The sequence below is a fragment of the Salvelinus sp. IW2-2015 genome, linkage group LG23 (assembly GCF_002910315.2).
Source record: "Salvelinus sp. IW2-2015 linkage group LG23, ASM291031v2, whole genome shotgun sequence".
In the NCBI taxonomy this organism is placed as follows: domain Eukaryota; kingdom Metazoa; phylum Chordata; class Actinopteri; order Salmoniformes; family Salmonidae; genus Salvelinus; species Salvelinus sp. IW2-2015.
The window spans coordinates 24,638,720-24,644,621 of NC_036863.1; the positions used below are offsets into that span (position 1 = coordinate 24,638,720).

The 5,902-nt window shown below is 42.8% G+C and overlaps 1 long non-coding RNA gene across 1 annotated transcript; it reads right to left on the minus strand.

Moving 5' to 3' along the window:
* Nucleotides 1-3,477: 3,477 nt before the first annotated feature.
* LOC139022890 (uncharacterized) lies at nucleotides 3,478-5,659 on the minus strand. Its single transcript, XR_011473960.1, has 2 exons — nucleotides 5,465-5,659; nucleotides 3,478-5,364 (listed from the first exon to the last, which is right to left on the minus strand). It is a non-coding gene; the product is annotated as an uncharacterized lncRNA (long non-coding RNA).
* Nucleotides 5,660-5,902: the final 243 nt, after the last annotated feature.

Sequence of the window (5,902 nt, forward strand, 5' to 3'; positions counted from 1 at the left end):
CCATACTTAACCATAGCGATGGTGCCAGGTGTCCTCCAAACGTGAAGCTTGGCATTCAGGCCAAAGAGTTCAATATTGGTTTCATCAGACCAGAGTATCTTGTTTCTCATGGTGTGAGTCCTTTAGGTGCCTTTTGGCAAACTCCAAGTGGGCTGTCATGTGCCTTTTACTGAGGAATGGCTTGTCTGGCCACTTTACCATAAAGGCCTGATTGGTGGAGTGCTAGGCCCTTCTCCCCTGATTGCTCAGTTTTGCTCAGCTCTAGGAAGAGTCTTGGTGGTTCCAAACATCTTCCATTTAAGAACGATGGAGAAAACTGTTCTTGGGGACCTTCAATGCTGCAGACATTTTTGGTACCCTTCCCAAGATGATTTAATACATTTCAGAATAAGGCTGTAATGTAACAAAATGTGGAAAAAGTCAAGGGGTCTGAATACTTTCCGAATGCAGTCATTGGCAGAGACAAGCATCTCGTCATTATATCCAGAGTCTCTGGTGTACAGTTGAAGTCGGAAGTTTACATACACTTAGTTTGGAGTCATTAAAACTCATTTTTCAACCACTCCAAATTTCTTGTTAACAAACTATAGTTTTGGCAAGTCGGTTTGGACATCTACTTTGTGCATGAAAGAAGTAATTTGTCAAACAATTGTTTACAGAGATTATTTCACTTATAATTCACTGTAATCACAATTCCAGTGTGTCGGAAGTTTACATACACTAAGTTGACTGTGCATTTAAACAGCTTGGAAAATTCTAGAAAATGTCATGGCTTTAGAAGCTTCTGGCTAATTGACATAATTTGAGTCAAAAGAGGTGTACCTGTGGATGTATTTCAAGGCCTAACTTCAAACTCAGTGCCTCTTTGCTTGACATCATGGGAAAATCAAAAGAAATCAACCAAGACCTCCCCAAAAAAATTGTAGACCTCCACAAGTCTGGTTCATCCTTGGGAGCAATTTCCAAAGGCCTGATGGTACCATGTTCATCTGTACATACAATAGTACACAAGTATAAACACCATGGGACCACGCAGCAGTCATACCGCTCAGGAAGGAGCGGGGACCGCTCAGTCCTGTCTCCTAGAGATGAACGTACTTTGGTGCGAAAAGTGCAAATCAATCCCAGAACAACAGCAAAGGACCTTGTGAAGATGCTGGAGGAAACAGGTACAAAAGTATCTATATCCACAGTAAAACGAGTCCTATATTGACATAACCTGAAAGGCCACTCAGCAAGGAAGAAGCCACTGCTCCAAAACCGCCATAAAAAAGCCAGACTACGGTTTGCAACTGCACATGGGGACAAAGATCGTACTTTTTGGATAAATCTGGTCTGATGAAACAAAATAGAACTGTTTGGCCATAATGACCATCGTTATGTTTGGATGAAAAAGGGGATGTTGCAAGCCGAAGAACACCATCCCCCGTGAAGCACAGGGGTGGCAGCATCATGTTGTGGGGGTGCTTTGCTGCAGGAAGGACTGGTGCACTTTACAAAATAGATGGCATCATGAGGCAGGAAATTGATGTGGATATATTGAAGCAACATCTCAAGACATCAGTCAGGAAGTTAAAGCTTGGTCGCAAATGGGTCTTCCAACTGGACAATGACCCCAAGCATACTTCCAAAGTTGTGGCAAAATGCCTGAAGGACAACAAAGTCAAGGCATTGGAGTGGCCATCACAAAGCCCTGACCTCAATCCTATAGAACATTTGTGGGCAGAACTGAAAAAGCGTGTGCGAGCAAGGAGGCCTACAAACCTGACTCAGTTACTCCAGCTCTGTCAGGAGGAAGGGGCCAAAATTCACCCAACCTATTGTGGGAAGCTTGTGGAAGGCAACCCGAAATGTTTGACCCAAGTTAAACAATTTAAAGGCAATGCTACCAAATACTAATTGAGTGTATGCACACTTCTGACCCACAGGGAATGTGATGAAAGAAATAAAAGCTGAAATAAACTCTTTACTATTATTCTGACATTTCACATTCATAAAATAAAGTGGTGATCCTAACTGACCTAAGACAGGGAATTTTTACTAGGATTAAATGTCAGGAATTGTGAAAAACTGAGTTTAAATGTATTTGGCTAAGGTGTATGTAAACTTCCGACTTCAGCTGTAGATGTGATCTACATATGAACACTGCATTACATAAACATTTAATTGCATAAAATAGGTGTGGCCTCCAAACTTTAATACATAGCTCTATTAAATCAGAAAAGGTTAACAAGCATTTTTTCTCAGCTTGAAAGGGAACAGCACATTTCGGTGGTTATTCAGACAATATTTATTGCTCAAGATGATAAACCTGATATGTCAATAATTAGTCATAATCCCTGCATGGCATTGACTGACATTCAATATAAGCAGTCAACCAGGTTCTGTGCATTTCACAGAGCCAATGCCAATATTAAATGTCAGGAAGCAGTTTGATCAAATACAGGCCCACTGCCTATTGAAATGCATAATCTTGCACTTGTCAGTAGCCATGTTATAGGCTGAGAAACAAGTTAGCATGGTTAAAACTTCCCACATTCTTTTTACATGGTTTTTAGATGACTTCGGGCATCAGCAAACGCCTCAATCTGCAAGATGGCTCTAAAAGAGATCTTAATTACTAAAACAGGGAACAGTCAGGCCATTGGAAACTCTACCAGCAGCTCATGTAAATATTTTACCCACAACTTTTCAAACAGCAAAAGATTGGTACCAGACATCAGCCCAGGCATTTAACACACCGGCCCATTTCGTTCAATGCCCCCATCCTGGCCAATTTCTTTCCTCAAGGCCCTCATTACTAGCCAAATAACAATTTTGCACTACATTGACAGGCGCCATTGGCAAAAAAACAGACCAGGCCATCTGGCATTTGCCCAAACTGCCCTACGGTCCACCACTTCAAATATAACCCATACAGTACATGCAGGAGATAACTTCATTAATGTGGTTGTTCTAGAACAACATAAATGGCATGCATTTTTTTTCAACAACCAGATACCCCAGCGTAATCAGTCAGTCATACCTGGATATGATACAAATCAGGGCTCCCTGATTATTCCGTTTTCATATGGGTTGTTGAGAGGGAGAAATAGAACTGGCTTCCTCTCTCATCTCAAAGCCTTTCAAGCCATATAGCAACATTTACAAGTCCTCTGAAAACACCAGCTGATAGGCATAGAAAGCACAGCCAGTGATAGCAAGGCCAGGGTCACACAGGCCCCAGGTCATTTTAAGACTGTTCATACCTAAAAAATTTACAATTTCCAAGAGGTAATCCCTACCACTACAATTTGTCACTACTACACTGGTAGAAGAACTGTTCTCCAGTCTTTTCAAAAGCATTGTAAACAGTAGGGCATCTGACTACAACGTCCATCTTGAGTACTGCCATCATGTCCGTAAGAGTATAGCAGTCCTCTCAGGAGGTTCATTTGCTGAGAAGAAAAACAGTAGTTAACACAAAGGGAATTCAACTCGAAGACAACATTCATTTAATTTACCGGTTTAAGAAAAATAACAGTACAATCATTAGCTAGGTAAAAGCCCAAAGCAGTAAAACCATTCAGATTTCCCAAACTTTCCTTATCTCCCTTTTAGTTAAGATAATGTTTAAAGCTCCGATACATTTCATTTTTAAAACAAAAAACAGCAAAAACACAAGTAATTCAGTCGAAAAGCATGAGTGCATCAACACTGCATTTTTAGTGAACACTGCAATAAGTATGCCTTGGGGTAGTATCCCTTTCTTTCCCTCGCTCAGCATATGAGATCATTGGGGTTCTAGTTACCACTTCACCAACCCCAGACAGAGTTGTAGTGTAAAGAGGGCATCTTTAGGTCAGAAGACCACAGGAAATTGCATATTTTAAAAACACTGCAATAGCTTATAAATGAAAAGTGATAATACAAAAAAAACATTCAAAAATGTTAATATATAAAAAATAAATTCATCTTCTCCATGATGTCGCTGCACTGTTTTGAAATAGTGTTTATAGTAGACAATACAAAACTCAATGAATTATATATTAAAAATTAATTTTGGTCTTTCCAAAATAGTTTCAGTGTCAGATAACGGATGAATGACATTTAGCTCTTTAGATGTGTTATTTAAACAACTGTCATAACTGTTGTCTGAAATATTTAGTCTAGCATATGATTTTCACAGTAGCTCTGAGGTTTGTATGTGAATTTATTTTAGATAAGATGTTTTGTATTACAATGTTAGGCTTTATCATCTCCCACTAGTATCAACCTTACAGTGGAACAGACTGGTTCCCTTGACAACACATCAAACACCTATCTCAATCACATAGGGCCTACAGTACACAAGCTGCTTGCTATTTCTATACACTGACTGAAGAAACACACCAGGTGAATCCAGTTGAAAGTTATGATCCCTTATTTCTATCACTTGTTAAATCTAATTCAATCAGTTTAGATGAAGAAGCAGAGAACAGTTAAAGAATGATTTTTAAACTTTGAGACAACTGAGACATGCATTGTGTATGTGTGCCATTCAGAAGGTGAATGGGCAAGACAAAAAATAACATTTAAGTGCCTTTGAACGGGGTATCGTAGTAGGTGCCATACGCACCGGTTTGTGTCAAGAACTGCAACGCTGCTGGGTGTTTCTTGTTCAATAGTTTCCTGTGTGTATCAAGAATGCTCAACCCACCAAAGGACATCCAGCCAACTTGACAACTGTGTGAAGCAATGGAGTCAACACGGGCCAGCATCCCTGTGGAACGCTTTCAACACCTTGCAGAGTCATTGTCCCGACAAATTGAGGCTGTTCTGAGGGCAAAAAATATGATATTGGTGGAGTTGTCAACACCATTCTTCACTCCTTTGGTCCAKCTTCCATTAGGTCCCATCAGGTTGCCCTTACTACCCTCTGATTGGACGAGGGTCCAGGTTGGCCACCAGTAGTTCTTCTCATGGTTTAGAAGGCCACACATACTGAATGTTTCAATAATGTTGCAAAAAAAAAAGGTAAACTTAAATCAAACGAAAAAAGGATCATGAAATGGCATGAAGGTGAAAAAGTCATTCAAATTAGCATCACCCAAACAGATATACTCCCTGTCAAATATTTCTGCTTCAAAAAAAGGTGAGGGTGAAGGAAGAGCAGGAGGAAGGGAGATAAAGACAATGTTTTCCCAACTAGTAGTGTATGATTCATGGATCGGGAAGTGGGATCTCTCAGTCAGTGCAAGGTGGTAGAGGTGGAGGCGGCATGGGGAGCTGGAGGACTAGAGGAGGGGAAGAAGCGGGTGGTAGGGGTGGTGGAGTGGGGGGCTGGAGGACTAGAGGAGGAGAAGAAGCGGGTGGTAGGGATTGTGGAAGTGGGGGTGGGGAGGACTAGAGGAGGAGAAGAAGCGGTGGTAGGGTGGTGGAGTGGGGGGCTGGACGACTAGAGGGGAAGAAGCAGGTGTAGGGTGGTGGAGTGGGGGCTGGAGACTAGAGGAGGAGAAGAAGCGGGTTGTAGGGGTGGTGGAGTGGGGGGCTGGAGGACTAGAAGGGGAGAAGAAGCGGTGTGGTAGGGGTGTGGAGTGGGGGCTGGAGGACTAGAGGAGGAGAAGAAGCGGGTGGTAGGAGTGGTGGAGTGGGGGCTGGAGGACTAGAGGAGGGGAAGAAGCAGGTGGTAGGGTGGTGGAGTGGGGGGCTGGAGGACTAGAGGAGGAGAAGAAGCGGGTTGTAGGGGTGGTGGAGTGGGGGGCTGGAGGACTAGAGGAGGAGAAGAAGCGGGTTGTGGAGTGATGGAGTGGGGGCTGGAGGACTAGAGGAGGGGAAGAAGCGGGTGGTAGAGGTGGTGGAGTGGGGGGCTGGAGGACTAGAGAGGGGAAGAAGCAGGTGGTAGGGTTGGTGGAGTGGGGGGCTGGAGGACTAGAGGAGGAGA